The sequence below is a fragment of the Lagenorhynchus albirostris genome, chromosome 3, assembly GCF_949774975.1.
Source record: "Lagenorhynchus albirostris chromosome 3, mLagAlb1.1, whole genome shotgun sequence".
Classification (NCBI taxonomy): Eukaryota; Metazoa; Chordata; class Mammalia; order Artiodactyla; family Delphinidae; genus Lagenorhynchus; species Lagenorhynchus albirostris.
This window is the reverse complement of record NC_083097.1, coordinates 104,939,971-104,954,397: the sequence shown is the minus strand read 5'-3', so window position 1 is coordinate 104,954,397 and position 14,427 is coordinate 104,939,971. Positions and strand designations below refer to the sequence as shown.

Genomic DNA, 14,427 nt, shown 5'->3' with positions numbered 1-14,427 from the left:
GTCTATAGTAGTATGCTATGGTTTATAATAAAACACAGTTGTAAAATCATTGCTAAGTTACCCCTAATACCTGCATGGTCATAACTGGAATTCTCTAGCAAAAGCATCAGTGTCTTGCTTATCCATTAGTTTTAGCTCCTTATCTGTAATTGTTCATCTCCTCCTTGAGAATCTCTCCCTTCCCCAAAGTCTCACCCCTGTCTCTGGATCATTGCATCACAGTCACAAAACCATATCCCAATTTGTCAGGCAAAATGCCACTTTCTATTATCTAATAATCTATCTAAAATAATCTCATACATCTTTAAGATTTTTTTCATTCTTTTAAAAAAGCTCATCATAGTATGTTTCAAACTGTTTCAAAATTTAGAAAAGAAATGCAATATGTCTTTAAAGGTAGGCAATACCTAGTACCATATATATTTCTTAAAGCAGTAGAAAATTTTTATTGTTGGTCTTTTGTCTAGCATGGCCCTTACTTTGTTATTTTTAGCAACTATTATGAGGATTTGCCCCGCCTCACCTCTATTTTCACCCCATCAGCAGTATGACCATATGTGGCAGGATAAAACTTCATATTGATCCAAAATTGTTCCCGTCTCTATCAAGACCCTACTTTTTAGTACAGGCAGTTTGGCTTGAAGGCTCAACCTAGGAGAGGAAAGAGATAAAACTAGAGAACAGGGCTTCCCTGGTGGCGCAATGGTTGAGAGTCTGCCTGCCAATGCAGGGGATACAGGTTCGTGCCCCGGTCCAGGAAGATCTCACATGCCGCGGAGTGGCTGGGCCCGTGATCCATGGCCGCTGAGCCTGCGCGTCCAGAGCTTGTGCTCCGCAACGGGAGAGGCCACAACAGTGAGAGGCCTGCGTACCACCAAAAAACAAAACAAAAAAAAACTAGAGAACAAAAGCATGTAAAATGAAATATCTGGAAAGATATATGACGGAGTTTTTCTTATACTCAATTTTAGAATTCTCTTAACTGGGGAGAGGGAAGAACAGAAAGGAGAGAAATAGAATAAAGTGAGTTGGGGCCCTATATCCTGTACCCCTCCAAAGACCTGAGGGTGATGAACTGATCCTAGACAGGTTTAGGATCTTTGAATAAAAGGAGACTTGTGGCCCGCTTTCTGTCTAGACCAGGGGTCCCCAACCCCTAGGCCATGGACCGGGACCAGTCAGCAGCCTTTTAGGAACCAGGCCGCACAGGAGGAGGTGAGTGGCCCACTCCGCATCACTCGCATTACCGCCTGAACCATCCCCTGCCCCGCCCCGCCCATCCGTGGAAAAATTGTCTTCCACAAAACCAGTCCCTGGTGCCAAAAATGTTGGGGAGTGCTGGTTTTCGACAACAAAGAGAGAGCAAATCCCCACAGAAGGCTGATGTGTTAGTTGTTTGCCGGATACTGCAGGTTGGTTCCCACCCATCTAATCTCTCCCTTGTATCACAGGGGCTAGAAGCCTAGAAACTACATTTCCCAATCCCCCTTGCTGGGCAGGTTTCAGTTCAGGACCTGCTAGTGGAAAGGACTTGCACAAGATTAAAGTGAAATGCTGGGACAACTGGATACTCACATGCAAAAGACTGAATTTGGACCTCTACCTCAAATCATATACAAAATTTAGCTCAAAATGGATCTAAGACCTAAATCCATGAAGTAAAACTGTAAAACTCTTAGTAGAATACATAGGAGTAAATCTTCATGATCTCTGATTTTGCAATGGATTCTTAAATACGATACCAAAAGTATAGGCAGCAAAAGAAACAGATAAATTAGACTTTATCAAAATCAAAAACTTTCATATACCAATGGACATTATCAAAAAGTGAAAAGACAGCCCACAATATGGGAGAAAATATTTGTAAATCACATATATTATAAGGAACTTGAATCTAGAATATATTAAGAAACATTACAACTCAATAATAAAGACAAATTATTCAATTAAAAAAATGGGCAAAGTATCCGAACAGACATTTCTCAAAAAAAGTATATACAAGTGATGAATAATCACAAGAAAAGATGCTCAACGTCATTAGCCATCAGGGAAATGTAAATCAAAAGCACAATGGGGTACTATTCCATACCCACTAGGAAGGCTATAATAAAAAAATAAGATAACAACAAGTGTTGGTGAGGATGTAGAGAAATTGGAACCCTTATACACTGCTGGTGGGATGTAAAATGGTGCAGCATCTTTGGAAATCGGTTTAGCATTTCTTCAAAAGGTTAAACGTAAAGTTACCATATGACTCAGCAGTTCAGCTCCTAAGTATATACCAAACATATATACATCCACACAAAATCTTATACATGAATGTTCATATCAGCATTATCAGTAATAGCCAAAAAGCTGAAATAACCCAAATGCCCATTAACTGATGAATGGATAAATAAAATGTGGTATATTCATACGATGGAATATTATTCATCAATAAAAGCAAGTACTGACACATGCTACAACATGCATGAACCTTGGAACTATGCTAAGCAAAAGAATCCAATCACAAAGGACGATGTATTTTAAGATTCTATTTATACGAAAAGTCCAGAATAGGCAAAGGTACAGAGACAAAAAATCGATTAGTGTTTTCCTAGGGTTGGGGAGGGGGATGGGGGGTTGAGGGGTGGCATCTAAGGAGAAGGGGTTTCTTCAGGGCTAATGGAAATGTTCCAGAATTGATTGTGGTGATGGATGCACAACTCTGAATACACTAAAGCCAGCGAATTGCTTTAAATGGTTGAATAGCATGGTATATAAATTATATCTCAATAAATCTGTTTTTAAACAAAGATTAAAGGGAAGAAGAAAGGCAGAGCCACATCTTCTGGCCTTGACTGTGGCAGCAGTGTACCCCTCTAGCAACTGCACTGTCTCTGCAGGGGCATAAGAGCCCTGTCTCAGAGCAATTCAGGGTTAGACAGGTGTGGTCTCCTACAGGGGCTACAGCAGCTTCCTGGAGTTCCTGAACATTGACTAACGTCAATGTCCTCCCCTTCTTTTTTTCTCGTTCATTCCTTTCAACAAATTTGTAGCTTAATTCCCTGGGTTAAATCTCACTCTGTTTGAAATTCCTAGGGTGATTTGTTTTCCTAACTAAATCTTGGCTGTTATTATTGCCTAGAGAACATCTGTCCTCCTTGTTCTTTTCCTAACAAATTCCATATTTCATTCAGGTCCTCACTCCTCCCACACACAGACAAATGCCTGAGGAGATGGTGAGCCCCCACCTTAGCTTCAGGGTTCAGCCTGATTTTGGTCTAAGGGTAATCCCATTCCTCTTACTAAAAATTGGTTTAGAAATAGGCCTATGGCCTGGTTATGCTCACAAAAGATAAAGAGGGGCTTGCCGGAGACTTCTAGAAACATTCCTCTTCATTCTTAAGAAAGAAGCATGAAAAACCAATTATATAAAAGAGAAAGCCCTAACTTCTGCAGGCAGCTGTCATACAACCAAGACAGCAGCCCACCTTAGAATGAAGATGACAGGCAGAAGGCAGGGCAGAGAGAACCCAACTCTTTAACTGTTGAATCTACACACTCTGAAGCTCACCTCACCTCTTGACTTCTTCTATGAGCTAAAAAGTTGCCTTAAGGCAGTTTGAGATAAGTTTCCTATTACAGCTGGAAACATCTTAATTTATGCCCTGAGCCACTTTGAAATGGCAGCCCCTCCAGGCAGACAGGGCATGAGATAACTCCTCAGTCTCCCACAGTCCCAGAGCGGCATGAAATATCATGCAAAATGTACCTCTAAAAACTGAGAAATTTAGCCAAGAGGGGGCTGATGGACCTGGAGGGGACTTGCAGCCATGATGAGGGACACAGCGGCAAGAACCATGCAAAACCAGAGATGAGGTAGGAATGCAGACATCAGGACAGAAGGGTAATGACAACCAGGAACCAGATGGCCTCCTACATCACAGTAAAATGCCACACAGGACAGATGATGACCTGGGCCACACCCTCTCCACGTGACACCTCAAGGCAACTTAACACCCTCCCCTCCCCGCACCCGCATCCCTCAAGCCTTAGGAGGATGATGAATTGTTCAAAATAAAGATTGTTGGATCATGGGAAAATGAAAAACATTATAGACTGAGAAAATCATAACCCTAGGAGTGTACATCCCAATTACGCAGAACTCATTCTTTGATCACTGGGTGGCAGGGGAGGTATGATCATCTTGATTCCCAGCCCCACCTCACATTCATCAATCTTGTCATCATGGAGAATCACAGTCAGCCTTGGCAAATTTTCCTCTGCAACCTATTCTCATCTGGAATTGTTCAAAGTTCAGGCTCAAACTATCTCATGAATGGAATTTATATTACAAGAGGCTCTTGGGTGCAATCCCCATTAGAGGGCTCAGTGTAGAACTGCTGCCCTTCAACCACTGCAATGACTCTTGCCACCACTGTCTTCTTAATCAAAAAATGGATATATAATTAGGTAAGAGAAACTCAGAAAAATGCTTATAAATTCTGTTCTGCAACCCTATGCTTCTTTCCTTCTATGTCTTCCAAATTCATATTGTTCCAAATCTGAAGCAGAGAATAGATTTTAAATCATTACTGATGGATAATATGCAACCCAAAGTTGATCTAACTTGGAATGTGAAAGTACTTACAACGCTTTTCTCTGATTAAGTTTGTAGAATTTAAGTGGCACCGTGCTTGAAAGCAACTGTTATCATCATATAATTTACTTCTTAATTTTCTTCTTCTTCATTTGTGTCCCAATCCCTTAAAACCAATCTCATTTCCTCAGTGTTGTCTCTAGAGACAACTGATGCTAGCACATATGTCACTTGGTCTCTACTCTGAAATTAAGAAAATGTTTCCATTTTTATTCCATAGGGAAGAGAATTCACTGCACAAACCAAGAATACTGAACATAACTGGAAAAGTAAAGTTAAATATCAGATTGATGGGTCTCTATCTGATTCCTGTTATCATCCTTCTATTAAAAAAAAAAAGCTAAACCTTTGCATGTGCAGAAAATAAGTTAATTTCTATATTTCTAAATATAGAAATATAGAAATATATTTCTATATTTCTATATTATATAATATATAATATGTTAAACATATTATTTAGCATTTGATAGAAAATACTACTGAAGTAGTAGAAGCAGATCTTAATTTTTCATGAATGTGAAAAAATAAAATTTTTTATTCCTTGTGCTAGCTCTTACAGCTTTATAAATAAGTAATATTTAGCAATTATGTACATACCTATTACAAAGAAATTTAAATGAAAACTGGACATTCTATATCTTGTCACCGAAAAGCTGAGCTTCTGCATAAGTCTGTTTGCTACGGACAAAGCTTTCTTATAATATTTGAAGGTTTATTTTTAATATTTTTACCAAATGTTGACTTACAACCTTGCAATTAGACCATGTGTTATGGATTACTTTGTTGAAATGTTTGATATATATGTTTACTTAAAATTATAAACTATATTTTTCCTAAGAGGTTGGTGTTACCCACCAAGTTGATGAGAATAAACCCATTTGGGCACCACCACCATTTGAATTTGATCTATCTCAAATTATTCCAACCTGAGGAGGAATGAAGGAGATTTTCTCTTCTTTTTTATTAATTAATTAATGTATTTATTTTTGGCCGTGTTGGGTTTTCATTGCTGCGCACAGGCTTTCTCTAGTTGCGGCGAGCAGGGACTACTCTTCCTTGTGGTGAGCGGGCTTCTCACTGCGGTGGCTTCTCTTGTTGCAGAGCACAGGCTCTAGGCCCGCAGGCTTCAGTAGTTGCAGCACACAGGCTCAGTAGTTGTGGCTCGTGAGCTCTAGAGCACAGGCTCAGTAGTAGTGGCGCATGGGCTTAGTTGCTCCGCAGCATGTGGGATCTTCCCAGACCAGGGCTCAAACCCGTGTCCCCTGCATTGGCAGGCAGATTCTTAACCACTGTGCCACCAGGGAAGTCCCAGGAGATTTTCTTAACATTAACCTTTCTTAACGTTTATAAACATGACCTATAAAGATGTATTTAAAGGTTCTAACAGATTTTTTTAACATCTTTATTGGAGTATAATTGCTTTACAATGGTGTGTTAGTTTCTGCTTTATAACAAAGTGAATCAGTTATACATACACATATGTTCCCATATCTCTTCCCTCTTGTGTCTCCCTCCCTCCCACCCTCCATATCCCACTGCTCTAGGTGGTCATAAAGCACTGAGCTGATCTCCCTGTGCTATGCGGCTGCAGATTAATTTTAAAACACTGTTCCAGGTAGAGTTTTGAACTGGCAGGCACAGACGTCATGGGCATCATGGGGGGCAGTGATGGCAGTGCAGATTTCCCAGAGTCTTCCCAGTGGTTGGTTTGAGATGGAGTGGCAGAGGTGACAGCAGTTCTCTCTAGTGTCCGGTGGGGCAGTGGCAATAGCATTTCCTCCTAGGCCAGTTGCATGCCACAGTTTCCTGGAATCTACTGGATGAAATGCTCCCCACAAACCAGTGTATAAACCATGAAAGAGACAAGGGACCCAGCAAATGGAAGCTCCAACATGAGGAAAAGGAAAAGGAATGTGCCCAGGATGACAATGAAGGGAAGGTCCTGAAAAAGTGGGGCAGCAAGTCTGGAGAGTAACCAAGTCCAGTGTGAAGTAGAAAGATGGTCCAAACGCATATTTTCAAGAACTGAATTCTTAGATTTTATTTTTTTCTGAGTGCTTGACTGAAATTAGAGGTTCATTCTTTTGGTTTTCTTTTTCTCTCCTTCCTCCCTCCCTTCCTTCCTTCCTCGCTCCCTCCTTCTCTCCTCTATCCCTCCTTCCTTCCCCCTCTCTGTCAATTGTATCAAAAACAAAGCAAATTTAAAAGTGAGCAATTATTAACTCCCCCCAAAAGCAAGTTGTATATGACAGGAAATTGTAGACACTGTGTATATAGTATTTACATAGACATACTAATTTTAACCTTAGATACTGATAGAGTCAAAAATATTGTCAGGGTAAAGAGAAGAAGGTGAAACGTGCTCGTCTGTGTGGTGTGTATTTGTGTGGGGGAAGTCTTGCTGGGGTTTGAGGAGTAGGTCAGAAAACTAAACCTTACTTTTCACGATAGGAAGTGGATTGATAATCTTCAAAACTGAAAGAAATAAGCAAAACTTAAGTATCAGGAAAACCTTCTTCTAGCAAAAACTGCTCAAAGCGTAGGAAACTGTTGACTTTGGGAGTGGCAATCAGAAGCTGGAAAGAGTAAAGCCGAGAACTGTTATTATAAGATAGCAGAATTCATCATATTTAAAGTGAGTATGTGTAACTTAGACAAAAATAAAGATTAGAATTTTAAAGAAAAGTAATTTCTAAACTCTCCCCAAATTCCATCACTATTTTCATTAGAATTTCATTGAGTTTATAGATAAATAATGTAGGGAGAACTGGCATCTTTATAATTCTGATTATTTCTCTCTAAAAATATGGTTAAGACTTCTTTTCTATCCTCAGAGCTTTATCATCTTTTTATATGTCCTGTTCATTTTCCATTGTTTGTGCCAAAGCATGCTATATTATTCTTTGCTATTATGGTGACATCTTTTTCCATTATGTATTATAACTGATTATTACTAATATATAACAATTTTTCTATATTTATTTAATTTATTTATATGAATTATTTACATTATTTATTTATTTCTATATTTTTCTTGTAACCTGCTACCTTACTGAACACTTCTCATTTTTTTTAACTGATTGTCTTCAGTTTTCTAGGTAGATAATCATATAAATGTACAATTATAATTGTGTATTATAATTTTTCTTTCAAATATGTATGACATTTCTTTCAGCTATCCCATTGCATTGGTTAGAACTTGTTGAATACAGCTCTAAGAGTGGGAGTGAGTGGCTGTACTACTTTCAACTTGAATGGAAATAATCCTAGTTTTCTCCAACATGAATATTATTTTTATTGATTTCAGGTAAAAATTTGACCATCTCTTTCTCCTATTTCTAGTACTTCTCCTATCTAAATACTTCTTCGTACTTTATTATTTATCATTTGTCTAGTTATCTATTATTCTCTTTACAACGTATGTTCCTAGTGGTATGGATCAGTGTTTGGTCTTATGCCAGAACTGAAAAGAATGCCTGGCTCAACAGAAATTTGTTAAATGAATGAATGAATGGATCAGTGATGGGCAGGTCATCTCTAGACAGTCAGGTGTCCTGTCTCTTTTAACCTGTGAAAAACATTAAGAACTGTCATAGTCTTAAAACGTTTTTGCATTTATGGAATAAACATTACTTCAATATCGTGTGTTACCTGTATTTCCTAGTGTTTTACTTTAAATGTTTGCATCCGTGCTTATGAGCTTGAACTGTAGCTTTGTTATGTGTTATCTTTGTCAGGTTTGGTTTCAGGATTAAGTTAGCCATATTAAGTGAGCTCTAATATTTCATATGTTTGCTCTGTAACAGTTTTAAGGTTACATGGATTAGCTGCTAAGTTAAGAGCGTTCACTGAGAAAATAATCTGCATTCTGGTGCTTCTTCAACTTCTCAAGTCATTATTCTTCTATTATGTCTCATTGTTCTTTATTACACGAGATGTGTATGAGCATGCTTTCATTTAAAAAAGTTAAAATTGTACCTAAGAATAAAGACTAAAAATGTGAGGCTGTATCTCCCTCACCCCATCCCAGAGTTAACCATGATTAACAGGTTAGTATAATACTTTCATTTCAGTATTTTTCCTATGTCTTCCCACACACGTGTGTGTGCATGTGTATGTAAAAAATAAGAGGAATTATCCTGAAACTTACTTTTTTTTCACTTTCCACTTATATATAATAAAAATATGAAATTTGGGCTTCCCTGGTGGTGCAGTGGTTAAGAATCCACCTGCCAATGCAGGGGACACGGGTTCAAGCCCTAGTCCGGGAAAATCCCACATGCCGCGGAGAAACTAAGCCCGTGCGCCACAACTACTGAGCCTGCGCTCTAGGGCCCGCGAACCACAACAACTGAGCCTGCATCCTGCAACTACTGAAGCCCGCACACCTAGAGCCCATGCTCTGCAACAAGAGAAGACACCGCAATGAGAAGCCCGCACTGCAATGAAGGGTAGGCCCCACTCGCTACAACTAGAGAAAGTTCGCATGCAGCAACAAAGACCCAATGCAGCCAAAAACAACATAAATAAAAATAAATAAATCTTTTAAAAATATATGAAATTCATGTACTACATCCTTTTTAATAATTGTATGTTATTCAACATTATGACTTTACCATAATTTATTTAACTGATCTTCTGATGATGAATTTTTGGCTTTTTCCCATTTTTCACTATAATAAACACTCCTGCTGTGATCATTCCTATACATAAAACTTTAGGTCCATGTGCATGTGAGGTAGTCTTTAGAATAAACTCCTAAACATGGGATTGCTAAGTCAACAAAAATGGGTAGTTTTTATCTTAGTAGATACTGAAAAATTTCCCTCCAAAATATGTTTGTCCTCTTACCCTCCTGCCAACAAAGTATCAAAGTGCCCCTTTGCCACATCCTTATCAACCCTGGGTATTACCAAGCTTTTATATGTTCGCTAATCACGTGAAAATTGATGAAAATGCATCACATTAATTTACCAATGAGTTTGCACATTTTGTAGAGTTTATTGAACATTTGTATTTCTTTTTCTGTAAATTGCTTTTCATATGTATTGTTAATTTTTCTACTGGAGTGTTTGTCTTTTTCCTATTGATTTGTATTTATATTAATCCTTTATTAATATAATACAAATATATTCCCAGGCTGTGAGTTGTCTATTAATGTTGTTTTTTGTGTACATTGTTTTGTTTTTGGTTTTTATATATTTAAATATGTGACGATTTTCATTTATGACTTTAATATTTTATATCTTTGATACAATTTCTTCACCCCATGCTTATGAATGTTTTTTCTATATTTTCATCTGATAATTTTATGTTTAGTTCTTTGAGTATGGTGTAAGGTATGTGTCTAACTATATATCTCTCAAAATGGACAACCAGCTACCCCAATTGTACTTCTTTCAAAATAGGTAACTGAACTTCACCTTGATTTGAGAAGTACTTCAATGTCTTCCAACTGATTTGTTTACCATTGTTATCATTGATAGCAGCTGGCACTTATATAGTTCTGACCATATTCCAAGCACTCTTCTAAGGGCTTTATGTGTATTAATCTATTTAATCTTCACAACAATCCTAAGATATAGATGATATAACGGTCCCTATTTTACAAGTAAGGAAACTAAGGCACAGAAAGTTTATTTAACTTGCCCAAGAATGCACAGCTACTATGTGGCCTGGCTTGTGATTCAGAGCTTTTAACTATTATGTGAAATAGCAGTGTATACTTCTAAGTTCTATTCAATCTTAGTAATTATTGTAATAATTTGCCTTTACCTGCACCAACCTTATACTTTTACAGTTATATTTTCAAATATGTTTTAATTTCTGAAAGAGAAGTTTCCCCCATTTTTTTTTCTTCTCAGAATTTTCCAGGCAATTACTTATTATTTTCTCTACCATTTGACCTATAGAATGAACTTGTTAAGTCTTATAATAATGATTAGGATTGTATTACATTTCTAAATTAACTTGGGAAGGATTAATATCTCAAAATATTGTCTATTTAGGAAGGGGCTATGTATCTGCATCTATTGGATCTTCTTATAACTTTTTTCCTATAGTTTTATAGGTTTCAACATATGAATCTTATATTTTTGTTAGGCACTTTATGGTTTTTATCATTACTGAGAATGGATTCCATTTCTGTTTTATTCTTTAATATATTGTCAATAATATATAGGAAAGCATTTATTTTTTCTACGATAATTTTGTATCTAGCCACACTGAACTCTTTATTGATTCTAATAATTTTTTCCTTGGATTTTCAAGGCAATCTTATGCAAATAATTATATTTGTGTCTTTCTTTTATAGTATTTATATATATGTACACATATATATGTTATTCTTTTTGTCTTATTGCATTAGTTAGAGTCAGATTCCATTTAAGGTTAAAGAGCAGCAATGCTAGGAGCAAATTTATCTTGTTTCTAATGTTAATAGGAATGTTTCTTATGTTTTATATTAAATATGATATTTGCTCTTGGTATATGCTAACATTTATCAGCTTAAGGAAGTTTCCTTCTATTGCTAGCTTGCCAAGACTTATTGTTTACTTGTTTTTAATCGAGTGATTATTGAATTTTAGCAACTGCATTTTTTGCTCATATTGAAATGTCATGAGGTTTTCCTCCTTTGATCTATTTACGTAGTGAATTACATTAATGGATTTCCTTGTGTTGAGTCATCCTTGAATTAATAATATTTAGGTGTTCGAGGAGCTATGTATACACATTTAAGATTGTTGTATCCTCTTGACAAACTGACCTTTTTATTGTGAAACTTATTAATATTAATAGGAACATCTAGTGCATTTACATTGAATATAATTATTAATATGGTTTAATGGGTTTAATTCTACCATCTTGCAATTTGTTTTTATTTGTCCCATCTCATGTTTGTTTCTTTGTTGGTTCTTTCTGCTTTCTTTGGCCAATAAAATACTTTTGAATACTCGATTTTATTGCCTCTTTTTCTTTCTCTCTCTCCCTTTCTTTCTGTATGTGGTTGCGTGTATTAGTGACTGCTCTTAGGATTACAGTGCACATCCTTAGCTTATCATAGTCTACCTCTAATTAATATTATACCATGTCATGTAAAATATAAGAATCTTCCAACAGTTGAACTCCATTTATCCCACCCAATTCTTAATGCTATTGTCATAGTTTACCATCACATATGTTAGAAATGACACAACACAGTTATTATTTTTGCTCAAATCAGTCAATTATCTTTTCAAAAAATTTAAAGATAAGAAAATAAAATTTATTTATATTTACAATTTTCAACAATCTTTATTTCTTCTTATAATTCTAAGTTTTATATTCAAGCCAGTGAACTTTCTTTAGCACTTCTCTTAGTGCCGTGACTATTATAAACAAATTCCTTCAGTTTACATTCATCTTAAAATATTTTTAGCTTCCATTCTAGAAGAATATTTTGAAACATATGACACCTTGGGTTTTATGAGTTTCTTAGATCTGCATAATGATTTTTTTCACCAAGTTTTTAATACTTTTGGTTATTATTTCTTTAAATAGTTCTGACCCATTCTCCTTTTCCTGTTCTTCTGAGATGTCAATTACATGTGGGACAAGTGATACTATTCCATAAGATACTGAGCCTCTGCTCATTTGTTAAAATCTATTTTCTGTTTTCCAGTTTTGATATTTTCTCTTGATCTGTTTTCAAACTTTTTATTCTGAAGTGTCTAATCTCAAGGCATTGAGGGAAATTGTCATTTCTAGTATTTTTAATTGATATAAACTTTAATATAAACTTTTTTATAGTTTATATTTCTCTTTTGAGATTTCCCACCTCTTTGCTCATTATGTCCACGTTTTCCTTTAAATTCTTGAACATGTTTATAATTACCATTTAAAAAATTATGTCCTAACTCTAAAATCTGAATTATCTCAGGATCTCTTTCTATTGCTTGCTTTTTTGTCTTGATTATGGGTCCCTTTTTCCTACTTCTGTGCATATGTAGTAGTGCTTTTATTGAATGTTGTATGTTATGGATAACATATTGTAGAGCATTTGGATTTTGCTGTCTCTCCTTTAAAGGTGTAGCATTTGTTCTGGCCAACAGCTACATAACTGGGTAATTCTCTTGATTCTTTGGGCTTCATTTTATGCTTTGTTTGGGCAAGTGTATATTAATTTTGACCTTAACCATGGGATATGGTCTTACTCCTGGCTCCTAAAAAGTGACCTGTCTGAGGTCTCAATTTAATGACTGATATGCTCAGTGAAGTCTTTCCACTATGACTGGACCAAAACTTCAACATCTTTTAGCGCTGCATAACCTCTGGCATTTCCATTTATTTCTTAGCTCCACTGCAGCTGCTGTCTTGCTGGATCTCAGGTTCTTATAGAATCTTAACCTATAAATGTAAATCCCAGACCAGCTCTCAGCCAAAGAGCTAAGGAGAATCTGCACACTGACTTCTGAGACCTTCATCTGTACAGCTTACTCCTCTCTGGAATCCTATGCTGCTAATTCCAGCTCCTCCTTTACAACCCCTCTGTTTTAATTTCTGCCTCCTCAGCTCAGTGAGACTGATGTTCTTCACTTGGGCTTCACCTCCTTGTGCCACATCCTGGGAAGTGCCCGCAGACATAAAATAAGGTTGAATGTGGTGCTTATCTCATATTTACAGACTTTCCAGGACTCTAGTCCTGTACTGCCTATTATCCAATGCCTAAAAATTGTCACCATGTATTTTGTTCAGTTTTTAAATGGTAGAGTAAATTCAGTATCAGTTACTCCATGACAGCCTGGAAGTAAACATCTAATAGAGGAAACTATTATCTTTTTAATCCTTGCATCTTACTTCATTGGTTCATTTCACTGTATTTTCTTGCTGCTCCCCCACTAACCACACACACACACACACACACACACACACACACACAGGCACCTTTTTGAATAATGGGGCTATGTGCTTTTTTCTCTCATGGTCTCACTTAAAATTGGTTTTGTTTTAAAAAAATTTTTAAACATGTTTTAATTTATTCTTTATCAATGTCAATGCCAAATTCATAGTTACAAATATGGATCCTCCTTGTTTGACATTAAACCTTTATCATATTTTACTTTCTCTTTTCCACCTCTCTCCTCACCTGACATCTCTAGGGAACGTTTATAGCATACCTTTTTCTTTCTAAAATTCTTTGTTATAAATTGAACTTAGTTTCACAGGCACATTAAAAACAATTCTTTAGTGTTAAATCTAAATTTACTTCTCACTGCTCGTTTTTCTAAAAACATAGCTTTACCTTTATTAAATTCTGTATTTTGATTAGTTTTTGCTTGAAGGTCTACTTTAAGTTATATTTTTTAAAAAGCATACATGAGTCATATAATTTCTGAATTCTTACAAATCTGAACCAGGTTTTCATTTGTCCTTGCATTTAGGTAATAGCTTGGCTCAGTCTATAATTCTTGGAACATAATGCTTTTTCTTCAGAAGTCTTTACATTTTCTCTGAGGTTTTCTGGCATTAGTGTTGCAAATAAAAAGTCTAATGACGTTTTTTAGTGACCTTTTTTTTTCACAGTTGGCTGCTTCCAGCATTTGTTCATTATTCAGGCCATGGAAAACCATCTGGGTATGATTCCTTTTCATTATACTGCCTAGTCTTTGGTAAGTTTTCTCCATATAAACAATGAATCCTTCCACTCTGAAATGTTTTTTCTTTAATTATTGCTTGACATTCATTCATACTATTTTCTCCTTCTGGAACTTCTGTAACAACGATATTGCTTCTCCTACTTCAATCTT

At 36.2% G+C, this 14,427-nt stretch overlaps 1 protein-coding gene across 1 annotated transcript in view; it reads right to left on the bottom strand.

Moving 5' to 3' along the window:
- MEGF10 (multiple EGF like domains 10) overlaps window positions 1–14,427 on the bottom strand; it is a 362,791-nt gene that overhangs the window by 197,219 nt on the left and 151,145 nt on the right. The window lies entirely within an intron of this gene.